At 37.7% G+C, this 19,837-nt stretch overlaps 1 protein-coding gene across 1 annotated transcript in view; it reads left to right on the top strand.

Moving 5' to 3' along the window:
• htr1d (5-hydroxytryptamine (serotonin) receptor 1D, G protein-coupled) overlaps positions 1-19,837 on the top strand; it is a 79,901-nt gene that overhangs the window by 35,984 nt on the left and 24,080 nt on the right. The window lies entirely within an intron of this gene.

Below are 19,837 nucleotides of genomic sequence, written 5' to 3' on the forward strand. Positions count from 1 at the left end.
CACACACACACACACACACACAGTATGGATGAGCTGAGAGCCCAGTGTCTGGTGAACCAGGTGCTCGCTGAGGCCAAACACCTTCTCCTGGTTAGTGATTTGCATGAAGCCTCTTTCCCCCAGTATTTGCAGCAGGTGTTTGAATACATTATAAACTAATTGTTCATAATCATGACTGTGGAGTAACAGGGATGTGCCCCTGAATGTAACTGCCTACTTCACATGTTTTTCCTGATAAACAGTGCAATTATTATGAGGCATGAAAAAAGAAAACAAAGGCGACTGATGAGAACAGCCAAGAAATGACACACGGAGCGTTCCTGCCCCGGGGCAGAAAATCATCATTGTCCACATGGAATCTGGCCATGAGCATCTTCAGTCATTAACTCTGTATTAATGTTGTATTGGGCTTGGCTGTTGGCTAACTGTTAGTCAGTTTTTGGGCTAATGTTTACTTTTCATTGCTATTTTTCTGCACACTTTCTTGGTTAACATTTAGTTGATTTTATTTAAATATTTGTTTTTGTGTGTCACTTTGGCCCAGAGGCAATGTCTCTGTCATTGGTGTGGAAGATCAAATCCCAGTTAGGGCGGTTGGTACCTTCCAGTGGACTCACCACCTGCAGGAAGGTTCAGGGGGGTTGGTACGGTGCAGTGTGATTTGGGTGGTGGTCGTGGAGACTGCTGCCCCCACGACCTGGTAACGGATGAAAATGGATGGATTAATTTTTTTGCTTGTTAGTATTTTGGTTTGGTTGGTTTGTGCGGCACTACTGTTGCTAACTTTGGCTAAGTTAGCAACAGTAGCTACATGACTTTTTGTTGACGTTAACGGAATGAGCACAGAAAATATAAACAATACGGAACTATGTAAACCCGGCTGGTAGAGGCTAGTAGGGCATTATTTTCCATCGACCGATGTTGAGTCGATGTTGTTGATGTTGAGTCAGTAATTATTAAGGATATTAAAGTAAACTCAGAATTGAATGGTTTTGGTCTTAACCTGAACCAACCAGAGAATGAAGGACTGGAGTTTTGGTGATTCCTCTCGATTTACGCTCATAATGGTCACATGACTCAACCGAGGTTTCCTGTATGACCTCACCAATGTCACCCTACATTTATACTTATATCATATGTAGAACATGTCTATTGTTTGATTTGCCTTCGATTATTGTGTCCTTATTATGAAATCTGAGTCAGCATCTGAGTTTTTTTTTTTTTTCATTTCAAAGAATTCTTGGTTTTGCTGCTGAATTTCTCTACATTATTAATAATGACTATAATAACTGTACCTTCATTGATCCCACAACGTTGCAACAGGCGTCAAGTATGTTGTTGTCCTCTGGGGCTCGAACCTTAGACCTTCTGCGTGTAAAGCAGGCGTAATAACCGCTACCCCATGGAACCGTTATAGTGACAAATCTAGGATCTCTCTTCAGTCTACACGTGTAAATAAAATGTCGCTACTTTTTTTTAAAATTTCAATTTAAAACTGGCAACAGTGCGATTTTAATGCTCAGTGTTAGAGTTTTCGCACATGTGCTGCACTTGGTGATTTATCTTTTCACACTAAAGTAGATCAAACTGTAGCTTCACAGAGAGAGAGATAATAAAAACTGTGAGTCGTTCAGCTCTGTACTTGTATTTATTGATTCTTCTCTCTGTCTGCTTTTCAGTTAAGATTTCAATCTCCCTCCTGCCTTTTATCCAAAGCGTGTGCCTCTCATTTAAGACAAAAAACAAAACAAAAAAACCCCCAAAAAACCCTGTTCTTTTGTGTCATCTGCCAGTCTGTCACTTCTCTCTTTCAATTTCTCATGATTGTAAATCAGACAAAATGTTCCCGGGAAGCATGGTGATTTATTCGACTTCTCCTGCTGTTTGCTGCCCACTGAGCCAACAAGCTATTACCAGCGAGTGACAGTGTTCAGTAATTACTCATTCACATCCAGACAATCCACAGTGCCGGCCTCTGTCTGTCTGGGAGATTATATCCTTGATACCAGGAGAGTGGATTTTTTTTTTTAACATAAGTAGGACGCTAGATAGTGGTGTAAAAAATGACACACGCTCTTTATCTGGACTTTTAATTTCAGTTCAGGAAAAAAATGTCAAATCTATAAATGTCTATATTTATTTAACCAAAGAATGAAAATGGCGTGAATTCCCTTTGTGAATGTAGGTGTGACGCAAGGTCTGGAAATGTAATCAGAATTTACATGTTTCAGGCTTATTATTTAAAAAAAAAAAGAGAGAATATATCATGATTTATTTAAATACAGAGCCAAGTATTGGTGATATATTGGCGTGCACCACGCCTATAAAATATGTATTGTAGCAGCGAATAAAAAGGAATGCCAAATGTCGGTGATTAATTTGGTCTGTAGACTCATTTATTATTTTCCTTTTTTTTTTTTTTTTGCTGACATTCTTCACAATGTAATATCAATTTGTCTGTGATATAAAAAAAATACTGAGTCCAGTGTCGTTTCCGTTGGAGAATACAACGTTAAATGGTAAAAAAAAAAAAAAAACGTTGAATATGAACCAGTGAACATCTAACAGGTCCTTCTCCTCACACTGACCCCGAACCAGGAACAAAACCCACAGAACTTCGCTTCCCTGTGTGGGTTTTTTTAACAAATCTAACAAAGTGTGTAAAGGTTAAAGGTCAGTGCAGCACCACCGCGGTCGCTGTCCTGCTCGCTGTGATGATCATACATCATTTAAAAGGCTTCACATACAAATGCTACTCCTGTCCTTCTCTGTCTCTGGGCCCGCGGTGTCTCCCCTTGAACTCGGCGTAACGTACCCAGTCCCACGGAGAAAAGTTTCAACTGTGACATTTAGTGTCGAGCCTCTGTTGGAGGACTTTACTTTGAAACCTGAGGCAGTATCTGCTGCTCTCACTGTCGGATTCAGATCGTGTTTTGATCTCTGCGTGTCTCCATCACAGACAGACACTGTCACTTTCAGCTGTTCTCCAGTTACTCATCTCCAAAACGTTGTTTTTAAGTCAGTGATCTTTATGTCTGATTTTCTGATAAGGTCCTAGAAGTGGCTAAAAAAAAATATATACACTATTATTTTCTCAACATGGTCGGTGAAATCCAGCAAACCTACCTTTAATCCACTTCCTGGTTGGACCTTCATTGTCAGACTTCTCAGACTGCCTCCAGGTTCATCAACTTTTGCAGAGATTTGTATCAAAGCCGTGTTTTGTCTCATTGAACACGATTGTTTTTATGTACTTTTTTGAAACCGTTCAGATTTGTGTTTTTTTTTTTTCATTTTGGAAACATTCGCATTTACATTTGGAAGTTTCTTTTATCCAAAGCCTCTAAGGGGCTCGAACCCAGGACCTTCTGTGGGTAAGGCCGATGTGATAATCACTGCATATAGAACCATATCTTTAAACAGTGTGTAATATAGCATTGGCTCATTTCTCCAGGTCCTTAAACTGACTGTTTAACTCTCATGGTTGGGTCCTAATTATTTAACAAAAAACTTTTAGTGCCAAATAAAACTGATCCACAGGGATTTCCAAACTTCTACCACCATCTCCACACTTACTTCACTAATTGGTCATTATACATTAGAATGAGTCATTAGGTGTTTTTAATTATTCAGACAGTTCAACCCAATATGGTTTTTGCTTTAACTCGCATTTTTTCTCTCTCACTTCCTCACTGTAATTAGATGGACTTTTCAGAGCAATTTGATAAAAAAAAAAAAAAAAAAAACAATCCAGAAGTTAACTTTCCAGACCGGTCTGCAGTTTCGCCCAATCAGTAATCAGTAAGTAATGTAACGTTCAGTACACAATTACAGCAGCAGGGGCAGTCATAGGATCCAGAGTTATTTACCAGAACTAATTGGTCCTTGACTGGATGTTACACATGTGACAACTAGGGGGCGCTCAAGCATACGGTATATGTGGGTGTTTTCTTCTCAACAAGGCGTGGCGCTGTCCACAGGTAGTTAACAGGCATAGAAAAATCACTATGTATTTAAACTAGTTATGTTGAAATGAACGTGTTCATCCTTCTAAGTATTTTGACATTTTTCACAAATAATTAGTTCATAATTAAAACAGGTGTAAAACGCACTACTGCTCCAGCGATACACAGAAAATATTTTTTGTATGTAAATATTTTATCTAATGTTTGGGAAACTTAATTTGCCTGTGTTGATTAATTGTAATCATGACTAGCCGTGATTAATTGTTATGATTTCAAATAGACTTTATAATTAATTCAGATGAAGAATCTGAATTGTTTGACATGACCCTTGACTTTGAGTTTATGTATGACAAATGTTTCGGTCATACTAGGAATGACAATTTACCTCGATTAATAATGATAAATTACAATTGTGATTAATTGTGAATAATTCACAGATACTACGTAAAATAACCTCAGTAATTATTTTTGATTGATTAACGGCCCTAAATCAACACGTCTGTTTTTGAGTGCACATACCAGGGACTTTGTTTATGTTTCTTATTCCAACTACTCCCTGCTGGAGGAATGGGACTGAGCCTGAAATGTTAATATTGTGGCCTGTGGACAAATGTTGTCCACTTTGTTTGGTTGTTGGTTCGATGACAGAGGCGGTTATGAATGATTGTTTGGCTGCAGTGACCCAGTCGAGGCCAGTGTTGCTCACAGATGTTGGCTTCTATTGTTCCAGAGGATGAACAGTGTGCCTGATGGAAAAACAGCCAAAAAACAAAAAACAAAAACGTCATTTGCCTTTACGCTTCTCAAAGATCCAGGTAAAATAATGTGACTTTTTCGCCCATATTCAATTCTCAAAGATCCAGGTAAAATAATGTGGCTTTTTTTGCCCATATTTATACTCAGGCTTTACAACACACTGTCTGTGGATAATGAGATTAAATGTTTCTTCTTTTCATCATCACTCAAGTTACATTAACAAATTACCTCCACCAACCGTCAACTGAAGCCCAGTGAAACAATGTTGTTGTTTTTATGCAAATGTGTGACACAGTATTGACGGTGGTCAGCCAAGGTTTTTCTGCAGCTTTAAAGCCCATGCATTTGTGTATTTTATAATCCGATACAAACACACACACGCACACACACGCACACCATCCCTTGCTGTTTTCCAACAGCCTGAAGTGGATTTTTTTTCCTCCAGTGCACCAGTAGAAATGTGCAGTTTACTATGGATTACACAAATACTCCAAATGACTTTCCGAGTGCAGAAGCAGAGTAAAAAAAAGTCAAGTCAATAAACAGAAAATGCTTCTTAATGTATAATTTAAGATGGAAAAGGCTACGAAATCATGAATCTTTACATAGTGTTGTCTCATGTACTGCGTAAACAAATACATTTTTTAGTATTTTCCCCCAGGTTATGATGAGGAGGTAAATGTTAAAAACATGAATCTGACTTAAATAAAATATAAACAAGCATTGACTATTAATAATAACGTATTTCTGACTCTTACATATATGGAAGTGAGCCAAATAATTTCTGTATTTATACTGCAGCATTGTTTGATCACCATCTATTGGGGAAACGTGAGTATTTCAGGGAAAAGGAAGACGTATAATGATGAAAAAGATGAACGGGCCACATCCGGCCCCTGTGCCTTAGTTTGCCCATGCCTGATTTAGACCATGTGGCCAGAGTCACTTTGGGGGCTGGACACTCAAATAAAATGAAATAAAAATCACATTTTAGTCCAACATCATTATTGTTGTTTATTTTGAAATCCAGTCGCAGGCCATATTTGGTCCACGGACCGCCAGTTGATGATCAGTTCAGCTTCATGGAAAGCTCCTCTGGGGCTTGAACTAACAAACAAGTGATCTTCTTGTTGTAAAGGGAGGGATTCTAAACATTTGTTACCATGTGGTTCTAGTTGTGATCGTGACACTGTACATTATTTACCGTTTTAATTTTAATTAAAACGGCATATGGCTGACTAGTTCTCCAAAAAAAAAAAAAAAAAATTAAAATTACTCCACCGACTCTGCATTTACTGAACAGATGGAAACACATTATAAAATGGGGCGAATTCAGACTCATTTGTAAGTTTGGATAAACACGAGGACCTCTCTAAGGCGTGAGCTGACAAATATATCTGCACCACGAGCAGCAGCAGCAGCAGCAGCAGCAGCAGCAGCAGCCAGCAGACACAGAGCCAAATTCTCCATTAGTCCAAAAAAATTCTCCATTAGTCCACAGCCGTTTAGACAGTGACCACGAGCAGTTCAGCTGTGTTTAGATGTGTTCTTAACGATGTATCTTCAGGGAGTCAGAAACACCATCCAGGACGCATTAAAAAAAAAACCTTGTAAATCTTCTGCTGTTCAACATTTTAACCAACTAATTGGACAAATCAACCCTGAGAGCAGCCGATGTTGACAGTCTACAGACCGTTTCTGTCTCAAGTCTCTCTTAGAAAGTCGTAGAACAACAACAGCTACCAGAACACACCCGTCCGTCTGTCCGCTCTGAGGGACAGCCCGTGGAACGTGCTGTTCCCTTCAGAGTGAACGAGCACCTGAAGCAGTTACTGAACAATACAAATGTGGCTGCAGTGTAGTGTTCTATCAGAGAGTAAACAGACCTGTGCCAAGCTGCCGACAGTCAGTACTCTGAGGTTTCAGTATTTCAGCTAACAGCCCAGTTCATCACTGTGATACTGGATTTCTGTTGTAGTAACAAAGTAGAATGGGTTCGTCCTGCATTGGATATATCGTTAGTTTTATGCCTTTAGAAATATTAATCTTAAATTATTTAAAGAAGAGCTTCTCAACGGGCGGTCCCCAGCCCCTAAGTGGTCCAAGGAGGTACTGCAGGATCCTGAACATGTTGTTGGATTTCATATAGATCAATACTAATTTTATGATAATCCAAGATTATTATGCAAGATCTCAGCGGGAGTACAGGTGGATCATGAGCCGATAAAAAAAAAAGATTAAATTATAAATATAATCATATAGTATGTAGTAGTGACCATGTACTGTACTGTAAGAATTTAACCCTATTATGCCATAGATCTACATGCATTTAATCAGTACACCAACATGTAATAACTATATAAAGTATGCACAGTTTATATGAGTAAATATATATTTAACATTTTCAGTGAAGTTAGATCACTTTAGCCTGGTGGTTTGAATAACAGCTCCATGTTAAAAAGTGTGGGCACATATATACATATATATGTGTATATACTGTATATATGTGTGTGTGTGTATATATACATTTGTGTGTTGTGTGTGTGTGTATATATATATATAAATTTGTGTGTTTATATATATGTATATTACATTACATTACAATACATTAAGCAGACGCTTTGATCAAAGCGACTTACAATTTGAGTATAATAAATAGAAAAAGTACAGTTATAGTCATAGTAGGTCATATATATATATATATATATATATATAGAGAGAGAGAGAGAGAGAGAGAGAGAGAGTATGCCTTCCTGTCCTTGGGCTGTAAATCTTGAAGACCTCCTGGTGTGACCATTTCTTCTTGTGGGTCAGGTCCATGTCTTGTCATAATTTCAGGTCACTGTGGGGTGTAACTGTGTTTTCAACTGCTGTCGCTGAGTCCACATCTCTGCTGGGTTCACTGCTGTGTCAAATTTCCAGCATGGTGTGAAATGAGACATGGGACTGCGAAGCACTCTGGATTTAGTATTTTACACACACACAGTATTTCACTGTCATGAACTGATTGGGCTTCAGGTTCGGCTGGTGAGCTCCACCGTGGAGAAATCACTGACTGCTGTGAATATGCTGTCGTGGCTACATGGTTCGTTTAACGTTAAGTAGTTCAGAGTGAAGATTATGGCCTGACTTTGTTGGCCAAGGTCATGACCTTGCAGTGTAACATACAGTATATTTCCATACTTAGCGGAACAGAAACTGCTAGAATACTGCACACAGAGTGTATTTAAAGGAGAATAATCGTCTCCTGGTTGTGTGAGAATTATATAGAGAGAGAGCACTCTGGATTTAGTATTTTACAAAAACCCCCCCCCCGCAGTACTATATTTCACTGAAGTAAAGTTGTGGCTAGCATTCCAAATCCACAAACCGCTCACAATCGATCATTTTTGTGGAGCTCAGGTGTGTACGTGGATCAGTCAGTCTGAATTTGCATATCGTCATGTATTTCCAATATGGAAGCAGTTGTTTTTTTAAAATTTTTTTTTTTTAAAACTCCCACAAAATATTATATATATATATATACATATATATATATATATATGTGTGTGTGTATATATATATATAGGATATATATTAGGAAGGGTTTAATGTATTAAAGCCTGCCAAACCATTTATAATATATATATTATAAATGGTTTGTCAGGCTTTAATACATTAAACCCTTCCTAAAATCCAAGACAAGAATGTAATATATTTTTCCTAGATGTTTTCTGATGGATTTGAGTCCAGTTCCCCCAACTCCCATCTCTGTGTTTTACAGGAGTGACTGGTTTTAAGGTTCTCCCTTTTTTCTCTGTTGTTCTTACCCTGGTTTGGAGCATCTGTTAGGCCAGTGGTTCACAATTATTTTCTGTTATGCGCCCCCTTGGGGAAAAAACAGTTTTCACCCCCCCGCCCCCATTCACCCCTGCGAATTGAAATACTATTGAGAACCTGATAATATATATATGTATTATTATCTATTGTCATCATTCAAGCGTTACAGCAGTGGGACACTTATGTCCAGCATGAACTCATTCCTGTTATACAGTCCACCAAGGTGGGACTTGACAAGAACTCTCAACCATGCTAACGTCCTGCTCCTGGTCTGTGGAGTATTTAAAGGACGGTGTGGTATATGTGGGATTGGAGCTGACAGACCTGGAGCCAGGAGCCAAGTTTCTCAAAGCTCTCAGTAGCAGCTGGTGTGACGGCTAATGAGCTGATCCTGATTCCATCATCTCCACCGCACAACCAACCCGCAAAGGAGCGGGAGTCACACTTTACATCATGTTTAAAGGAATCCGGTTTGTGTGTGTTTGTTCTTTGTGCGTGAGGAGAGTTCGGGTGCAGATGTGCACGTATCTGCCAGCCAGTGTGTGACGGAGCCAACTTACCGGCGCTAACTGTGTTGGTGGGGGGGTGGGGGGATATGACTTTCCCGGGGGCGAAGGGGAGGGGGGGGGGGAGGGGAGGGGTTTGCCGCTGGGATTTAGAGTCATGCATATCTCAGAGTAGAAGTTTCTGGCACACACAGGTGTCCCTCTGTGTGATACCAAGATACTGTCAGGGAATTTGGCTGTTTTTTTTTCCCAATATAAATTAGCACTAGAGTTCAAACACAAAATGTTTGGTTGTCAAGGACGTGAGTCTCAGGGACATCAATTAGTTTCAGCACATTAGCCATATCTGAATAGATAAATAATCAAACAATCAAATTACCCAGGGTCTAAATAAAGTATGCACACTGTCATGCAGCCTATATGGTCCACATTACTTGAAATGGATTCGGTGATTCGATGCTGCTGCGGTTATTTATAATCCATTTCGGAGAGAAAACTCATTAGTGGCTTTCCATTAGAAAAGATTCCCACCGTGGCGTCTACTGGTCACACTGAGGTCCAACTCCATTTACTGCACGTGTATTGATGTGAGGACACTGCACACTGTATCTGACTGCGCTGTGTGTATTTTGTCATGGCTCAAGGGTAGCGGCACCGGCACTCGTTAGTTTCTTTATTGGGTTGATGATCTTCTTCTGGTAGAACGCGTCTGAGTTCATTTAAGATTAATAAATTTGCCTTAGTAAAACAGCGTAACATTTGAGGGACACAGTCAAAATATGTCATTAGAAGATAAGAATCCACTGTATGATAAACTATTGCTAAATATATATCCTAACCATTGGCTATTTCTGGGCAAATATGTGTTGGTTATAACCTAAAGAAATGACTATTTAAGCTAACTTTTTAGCTATTCCTGCGCCACTTTCATGTGTCATTGATTTATGGGGCCATTTTTACTATTTCCATTAAAGAAAAATTGGTTTCTGAGTTTGGATTTATTTATTCTATTTAGCTATTACTTTGGAAAAAAAAACATAAATGGAGGGATGTCAGATTATCGTCAGTTATCGGCCAATATTAGCATAGTTATCAATATGTTTTTTTTTTCCTCGGATAATGAAAACCTGATAGCAGTGCTTGGGTTTGCCAAGATGATGTGACATAGAAATAACTTTAAAGTGTAAGTGAAAGTGAAAGTGAGTTATTGTCATTGTGACACACTGCACACAATGAAATGTATGCTTGAACAAAGACTGCATATATTGGTATCGGTTGATATCGGAATCAGAAATTAGGTGTTTGGACAATATCGGAATATTGGATATCGGAAAAAAGTAAATATCTGACATCCTTAATTAGTATTATTATGCCATCACCATCAACTTAGCTTTTTAAATAAATCTTTTTATAGTCCAAAATGTAACTTTTCTTCATATCTGGGACTCTTTTACATCTTTATATCTTCAACTTCTAGCTATTTTTCTAAACTTTTTTGGGTTTTATGTTTGAAATCTTTTTTTGCTAACTCTCTGGCTGTCATTTAGCCTGTCTTAGTCTTTTGTTTATATGTGGGTTTTTTGACCATCGAGCCTTCAGAAGCTCTCAGAGGGATAAATGGAATGGAAATCAAGTTTTGTGTTTGGCAGAACTTCAACAACTCAGGGACTGGATATAGAATGTCAAGAGAAAAACTATGATTTCTTTTTGAAAGAGAAGAATATGCATTTAACCCTGCCATGAAACACAGTTTTGTTTGTGCTCTATGAACAAACCAGAGCTCTGCCTTGGCTGGGAATCAAACCAATAAACCTCAAAAAATCATTAAAACATAAGAACCAAAACGAGTCGACAGTAACGTTTTATAACTCCATTGTATTCATGATCTCGGTTACAATTACAGTATGAAAGACATCATTGGTCGTCCAACCTCATCTTCAATGTTAATCTCCCTACACTCCCACGCAAACTCTCCCCCGTCCCCGTTCTCTGTTACAGAAATGATCACTGCTTTACATTTAATCACTCTTATTTATGAGGATTAGCATTAACACCGTAGCTGAAGACTCTCCCCTGAAGCCAAAGGTAGAAGGTACACCACTGAGCTAAGTACTGAAGACTCCACCTCTTCGTTTGTTTAACCAGAGCCTAACGAGACGTATGCAGATACGAAGAAACTTCACTTGTAACTCCAGCATCAGGGCTGAAGTTTTCCTTCAAACCTCCCATCAACTCAACTTTTTGTTTCCACTTTTTTTCTTTTTGTTTTTTCGAAGATTTACAGCCTCCAATGTCCAGGTCTCCAAGGCCTCGTTTCACGCCGTTTGGCATGAATATTTCATGTCGGCGTAAGCATGTATCACGAGGTATCATTAACACAGATATGAAGACAGGCCCAAGGCCATGACTGATGTAACGGTAGTCCAGTCTGTGCACAGAGAGACAAGAGACGGAAAAGACACAGAGGAGCTTCAGCTGCTGTGTTGGACCATAGGTTTGAGTTTCAGTGTCATTTTTTGCATACATTGGTCATTTTCAATTCAGTTACATTCAATTTTTAAAATTTTTTTTTGGCCTAATGGCGCTAAAAAACCTTCTATCAGGACATCAAATAAAAATATAATGTAATAAGATTTAGCTTTGATTAAATTAGATTATTTGTATTTTATGACCTTTGTTATATATAGATTAAAGTCTGAACTTTTATTGCTTGGTGTGATTTTTTTTTTTCCAAATTTTTGGGGACTAGTTATATAATCCAAATAAAATCCTATAAACAAACAAACAAACAAACAAAAAATCCAAAATGGTTTCCTCTTTTTAGTTTGTTTTTGTATTTGTATCAAATGAAATGTTACCATAGTTGGGATCGCAGTAGCATAACATTGTGATGAAATATAGTTTACATTTTACATTTATATACATGTAAGTACTTCCCCTATTGTTTTGTATGTCTTTTGTTGTTTTCTCGTCCTTTTACTTTTTCCAAACTCATTAGCATTTTTATTATTGTAAACAAACGGCAGAAACGAGCACAGATTTCCTGACAAATTGCTCTGACGTCTGTGATTATCTTTCCAATTCCCTATTTGTAAGCAGTAATGAAATGAATATAAAGTCTCAAACATATGGATGATGTTTTGACTGCCAAAATACAAAAAATATACGTTTTTGAAAACTTTGTGAATCGTGTTGTGGAAAGAAATAAAACACAAAATGTTCCAATTCTTCATGTCCCACAATGCCCATATGCAGTTTATACTCAGGTGGACTATATACTTTATCATTGTTGCAGAGATCAGTTGTGTGGAGAGCAGGCAGTATGTACAGTTTATTGTCAAAAGAAAAGCTGTGCGTATATATCTATGAAAGCAGCACTTGTTTTATGAGAAAGAGTTTCTCAGTTCAATGCTTCTGTCACTGCTCAAAATATATTTATATATATGAAATGAAAATATATGTGTATATATATTTATATATAAATATATGTGTGTGTACTGTATGAATGAGTCTAATCATTGTGTTCAGTGTCCCCTCCCCTCACACATTTATGTGCATGCCTTGTATGTATATATATATATAAATATATGTATGTATATACATATATATAAATATATGTATGTCCAATGCAATATAAAACAGACATTGATCTTAACTCTGGGAACTTTCTATTTTCTTTAGCTCACAAAAATAAACTGCTTAATCTTACTGTTTTTTCATTATTATTATTATTATTATTAAAAAACAAAACAAAACAAAAAAATGTTTGAATTCAAACAGAGTGACTTTTATTACCCAAGATTATTTTCTTCTGGATCTGTTGAACTCGGTCTCATAGGTTTTTATTACTTTCTTCGTTTCAACATTTTCTGTGTTTTGTAGATTTCATTTTATAGATTTCCTCATCTTTCCATTCCTTTATGTCTGACAGCAGTGCTCCCTGATGTATTACTGAGATTCAGCTTTACATCCATCCTTGTCTCTCTGTGATTTTCTGCTTCTCCTTGATGTGCTACACCTGCGTGGTGTTATTGCACCGGTGTCCACATGTCCCCAGTGCATTTAAATCTCTGTCTTTCTCTGTCCTTGTCACTTCCTCTCTTACGTCCCCTGCTGTTTTTGCTCCCCTGTGTCTCTCTTCGTCTCCCTTCCTGTAACGTTGTGCTTTTCCTTCCCTTCGTTCAACCTTTGCATGTTTTTTCCACCAACTTTACAAGTTCTCTGTTCAGTTATTTTGCCTCATGGACTTCATTATAATCCTTCACCTGCATTCGTCTGGTGTTTTCATGAACTTTGATGGTAGCCTCCCCAACCTGAGCGTCCATAAAGTCCTGAGTTATTTATTCCCTCTGATGTGACCCACTAAAGCATCTCCTTTATAGCTGCAGTTATGCTGGATTTTGTCGTCATGGTTACAGTATTAATCAGCGAGCTGTGATAAACAGCCGCCCCGGCTGAAGTTGTGAGCGATGTTCAGCACAGCAGTTTGAAAGGTGTCAATATGTCAGAGTCTTGTTGGCGGTGACATTTGGACAACAGCGGAGTCAAGTCATGAACATGAACAGTTGTCACATGACAGGGCTGTCTGATTCTATTAGCTGTGGTACATGAATGTGGTGGAATGTTCTGATGAATAGGAAGAAAAAGGTCTTCATTAATGTAAAAAGTGTGTACAGTTCTTTAACAGACATGTAAGTGGAGACGGTAGGAAGTTGTGAGACTGAAAAGCAGAGGCAGAAAACGTGATGTTTAAACTGAAGAGGCAAGGTTGACTGTCTCGTGTAGGCTTTTGGTGGGTGTACAGGGAAAAGCTGGGTGGATGTGTGGGTGTCACATGAGAAAATGGATTGTTGGAGCATCATCCAGGAGAGACCGATGCCAAGGTCAGACTCCACATTATAATCCAACGTATGCAGTGGTTTTGGATTTCTTAATGGAAAACACCATTGTTTTCTCCCATATGATGTCATTGTGTCTGATAACCTTTCATCAGAAAGTCTTTAGTTTTACATGCTAAATATATGTACATACACATCATGTATGTATGTATGTATGTATGTATGTATGTATGCATGGATGGATAAATATGTATATTAAATTGTATGTATGTATGTATGCATGCATGCATGCATGGATGGATGGATAAATATGTATATTAAATGTATATGAACACACAGACCCACACACATATATGTATAAATGCATATAAACATACACACACATATATGTATAGATATTTACATATATTTATATATATTCTTTTTTCCGTAGAAGGACACATGCATATATGTATAGATATATACATATATTATATTTATATATATTCTTTTTTTCCATAGGACACATATCTTTAGAAATGTATGAATTATTAGCATAATTGCATTTTATTTTGTATAAAACATTATTTTATTACATTTTAAATCTGATTAATATAAAAAAATATTTATTAAATTACGTTTTTCTTAGTTTATTTGGTCATAAGGCACAAAACACTGCCTGGGTTTTATACACAGCAGGTTTTTATATTTGTTTTTTGTTTTTTTACCCCTTCTGCTGTTTAGAATATGCCTCAGATTATAGTCATGAGATGTAAAATTGTTGGTGGAGGAATTGGAGGGTCGGTCTGGAGGAACCTCGAGGATGGAGGATGGGATTGACTGCATCAAACACGATTAAGAAAGAGGGAGGCACAGAGAAGTGTGTATAAGAAAGGAAAAAAGGTTCACACAGGTGGATTTTCTCCCATGCACTCAATATAACCTGAAAGAGCTTGGAGATTGTAAGGGAGTTCCAAGAAGGAGGTTGGTAAAGCAGGAGATGACTGAAAGCAGAGCCAAGGATTGAACTGTGGAAATTAACTGTGGACGGGGGCTTTCACACAAAGTTTAAGGAAGAATTTCTGCAGGGTCTGGGTAGTTGGCGGGTGAGGAAGAGGTGTGGAATTTCCTCTGGAGAAAGAAAAAGTAAAATGAGAAGTAGAAAAGAGTGTTAATTGAAAAAGAAAAATAGCATCTTATATATGATAGAAAAGGAGATAGGAAAGTGGACTAATGTGAAAAAAGATGTAAAGACAGTAGTAGTAAAGGAAGGAAGGTTGTATTTGAGACTGGACAGTGAGGAAGGAGAAAGGCTTTGTATCAATTATTAAAAAATAGTTAGGGTTGGGAAAGTTGTGAAGCAGGTTAGGGTGATAAAGCAGAGGTCCCCAACCACTGGTTCCCTGACTGGTGTAGCATGTGTGCAGGAGAGTTGGAGAAAAGATGTTTTTAGGAACTGCAGATTATTAAACAGGAAGTAAAAAGTAAAAACAGTAGAAAGGTTGGTTGGCAAATCTGTGGAGAGATTGAGGTGACAGTTTTTGAAGATTAAAATCTAATCCTGGAGAGGGAGAGATTGTCTGATGGATGGAGGAGGGTACTGGTACTGGTACTGTTTATGCAAGACATATTTGAACAGTTAGCATCAGAAAATGTTTTTTAAAAAATTTTGAAGTATAAATAGAAAAAAGAAACCTTGGTTATGTCAGGAAGAGAAACACCAGTGGGATTTTGTTTTACTTTTGCAGCTCTTGGCAAAGAAGTCAAGAGATTAAAAAAACAACAATTTAAAAAAAAATCTTAAATTATTCAGCTCAGAGACTAACAGAGAGACAAAGACTGGCTAAAACAGAAACTACAGACGGGAGATACTTATTGATGTCCGTGGGATGGAAAAAAAAAAATCTTTGATCGGCCAAGCAGACACTTACTAGTTACAAGTTGTTGTTTTTCTTTATTTCAAGGCAATGAATAAATCTATTACAACTTCGCTAAAGACCCTGAGCCTAAGGAGCTGCTCTCTGTTCAGCTGTAAATCCTTCAACAATTCTTCCTGTTAAGGTCAATGTTTTTTAAACAGCTAGTAATCAGATTGCATGTTAAATCACTGTAAACAAACGTTTATCCCTCATAACATCCTCTAGATTTTCATACATCTTTGGTCCTCTGGGGTTAAAATGAACACATGACAACACAAGGGCTAGTCCAGTTTCAAATCTCTTTACAAACTTAACTGTCCTTAGGTACTTGATTAGGATTTGTTGTACTTCTTACCTGGAGTAGTTTTTCTGAACCATCGTCTTCAGCTATTGTTGATTCTTGAGTATGTTAGTGATGTCAGAGCTCGGGTTCAAGAGAGTAAGAAGTGAAACCTTCAGTACTGATAACAAAGTTTTCTTTGGCGGTGAAACAACTTCAGCCAACTTTACTTCCGTCGCCTACTTCTACACTTTGAAAATGACCTAGATGACTGAAATCCTTCAGAGAGTTTCAGAACCAGTAACTTTCACAGGGAAACAAACTGGGCCCCACGGCAGCAGCCAGGACTCTGTTTAAAGTCAGGACAAGTATTTGATCTCCACTCAGGTTAGGATGTTGTTCAGTTATTAATTTAGTTCTTCAGTACTTCTGAATTGAGTGCTGTTAGGTCCTTACAAGAACAGTTGTCCAATCCCCCTCCTTCTCTCTCTCTCTGTGTCTCTCTATCTCTCTCTGCATCAGGAGATATGCTGTGTTTCTCTTTCTTTTTTCACCGTTACAGGAGCCTCACTAATTAGCTTTCAAGGCGCTGCCTTTGATTCAATTAAAGATAAAATGAACATGATACAGGAGAGTCACTGTAGCTGAATCAAAGCATTTAATGAAGTCACATGATTGTTATGTCTGTAAAATAGTTCGGATTTTATGTCAAGTGGTTTTTTATTCGTAGTTATTGTGTGTGCAAATAATCCTTTGTGAAATTAACAATTTAGACATTTGGTCTAAAGCAGGGGCCTCGAACTCCTGGCTATTGGGCCACCTTCGGTCCACTAACCACCCGCCTGTGTTCCCGCAACTAGATGTCAGTGAAATATAATCTGACCCCCGGCTCTAATGTTTTGCTCATTTGAGTAATCTGACCCCCGGCTCTAATGTTTTGTGTATGTTTTCTAATTTGTTTTATCGCCCCATCTTTTGGCTTATGAGCTGATTTGCGTACAAACGAAAAACACCAAAAATCTATTTAAACTTCCACCTCCAGTGCTCAATCTGAGGCTCTCAAGCCTAAATAAAAAGCTGCCAAAAACTTTTCCCAATCTTCAATTACCTATGGGTAACTCCTGTGTCCATGACACTGATTTGTGCCCTCATTCTCCTGTGTCCATGACACTGATTTGTGCTCTCATTATCCAAATAGAATCCTTCTCAAATAAATTATGACTTTTCTTTTCTCTGACAGCTACTGATTATTTGTGAGTGCCCTCTTATTAGCTCTCCTGCTGTAAATATCTCAGTAAATATTTCAGCAATGTGGCAAGGTTAATATTGGTTTGAGTGTGATGTAGGTTTAATATTTATGACTTTTTTCAGATTTTTCACTGCAGGTTGTTCTATTGAGTTTTGGAAGTTAGCAGAATTTGTTGCAAACTGTGCAAAAATAGCTGTCAGTAACAGATTCCAGCAAGTTTCATAATAGTGATCCCCACCTTATTGAATGCAGCATTCATCCAGAGAGTGACATCACAACAGGGACAGCTGGGACAGTTGTCCTAGTCTGAGTTTCCAGTACAGGACATATTTCAGTGTTATTCATGTAAGTCAAAAAGTCTGAGACAAATTGAAAAACTTCTTAATAGATATATAAATAATAAGCTTTACATATATTTAGAATCCCTTCTCCATGGACTTCTGGGTTTAGTCTCCAACACCAGGTTTTTTCCTCGTCTAAGAAGTAACATCCTACTCCTTTCAAATGTCCATACAATTTAGTTTAGTTTTAGAGTAAAATCTATCTCTACATATATATACTTATATATCCAATTATGTACAGTATACATACATACATATGCATATACAGTATATATATATATATATATATATATATACTGTATAAATACAAACAAATGTATTTGTATGTATGTATGTATTTATTTATATATTTATACTAAAACATAGGTATGTTTTATATATATATATAGTTTTAGGAATTAATAAGCCAAAGAACTTCAGATGTACTTCTTTTTTGAAAATATATTGCTTACATGGCTGCATTTGGGTATTTTTACACTCACACTACACACGTAGTGACGTATGGTATGGTATGGATGTAGGGCAAAAGTAGACCGTTAGTTATGAAAAGAAACTGTTTCTACAACCCAAAACATTGTTTACGATATTCACAGAGTTTATGACATTGGTCCCATATTTTTAATGAGTAAAATACTTATTCTTGGTGTTTTTATGGAAGATAGACCTCAATCTGACCCTAAAGTCTGGACCATATTTTCCTCTTCTGGAGCCCCCTCTCCCAGCCCTTTTTGTTTGTGGGACTTACTCATCAAAATATGAACTTTGCCTGCAGTGTTTCCTAGCCTGTCCTTTGGAGGTTCAGTACAGTTGTTATTCTGATACAGCCTCATGTCTTTCTGCTGCTTATATTAAACAAACAGGATGAGGGAGTTGGTGTATCCTCGCAGAATCCCCTTTCTGGAGATGCTGCTGGTTGGTTATGAATAAAAGACCTGATGGGATTCTGAGCCCAAACCCTCCCCTCGCTGAAAAAGCCCGAGGCGCCACCTGTGTGGATGAATAGGTGTGTGAGACACACTTGCCTTCCACATACATGAGGGACATTTTCCTGAAATGATTGAGGAGCCGCCTTCCTTAGGGGAAACCCGGTTCCATTTTCAAACTTGATGGAACTGTTCTTTTGACTTTGATATTCCTTTTTTACACCACCTCTGGGAAGGTTTAAAATTTGTTCTGAAGGTGTCAGAAGTAATTCTGTATCTGAGAAAATTAAATCTTTACATGGGTAATCTTACTCTTTGATTAAAAAGGCTAGTATCCTTTTTTTCTTCTTGAGCAATACTGTCTTTTTTTGCATTATTAACAAGTCACATCTGATTAAATAGCTAGTAAATTAGGATAAACCACTCTTGTGGACCTGAAAGGATTTGCAAAAGTCTAATAACTTCATCATTTGGCTTTAAAGCACTTATATTCCTGTTGGTTGGAGATAAAATAAAAGCATTACAGCTGTTCATTGCACGTACTTTAAACCAACCCTTCGCTTCAGCACTTTAGCCTTAAAACACCATTGAAAATGACTTCAAAACAAAACACTACAGAACTCAAAGTTTGCTACAAATTTACACTGCTAGCTTCAAAACTTCATTGAATTTTAAGTTCTACTCAACTCATGAATAAGAGAAACATGATTACAAATCAGTGAAAATATTTTTGGCCATTAACCCTGCAGTGGCAGCACATTGGCTCGATTACAAATCAGTGAAAATATTTTTGGTCATTCACCCTGCAGTGGCAGCAGCGCATTGGCTGTGTGCCCCTTGATGGAACCTGCCCCCCACTTTGGGAACCACTGCTCTGTACTGACAATTACAGTAACACGTGTGTGTGTGAGTCTTTAGAAAGCGACGTCTTTTCGATCAAACTACTCTCTACAGTGCGTAAATCCTTCACTCTGAAGAACTGTATTACAGTTAGAGACTGCAGTACAGGAGAGTTTCTGATTTTTTAGAATTTCCACACAGCAGCGTTGAAGTATTAGTATTTTATTTGCTCAAATCTCTCGTAAAATGCAGTGAATCCAACAGATTCGTCTCAGTGTTTGACATTGAAGTCTGGGTTAGGACAGTGTCTGAGGTTCATTTTGTGTGAAGAATCCACACAGTTTGAGTCCAGTGGTGCGAGTGAGATAGTGAACAGACAAACATTCACACCTGTGGTCCATTTAGTGTGAACGCTTAACCTA

The sequence above is a fragment of the Cynoglossus semilaevis genome, chromosome 1 (genome assembly GCF_000523025.1).
Source record: "Cynoglossus semilaevis isolate Cse_v1.0 chromosome 1, Cse_v1.0, whole genome shotgun sequence".
NCBI lineage: Eukaryota > Metazoa > Chordata > Actinopteri > Pleuronectiformes > Cynoglossidae > Cynoglossus > Cynoglossus semilaevis.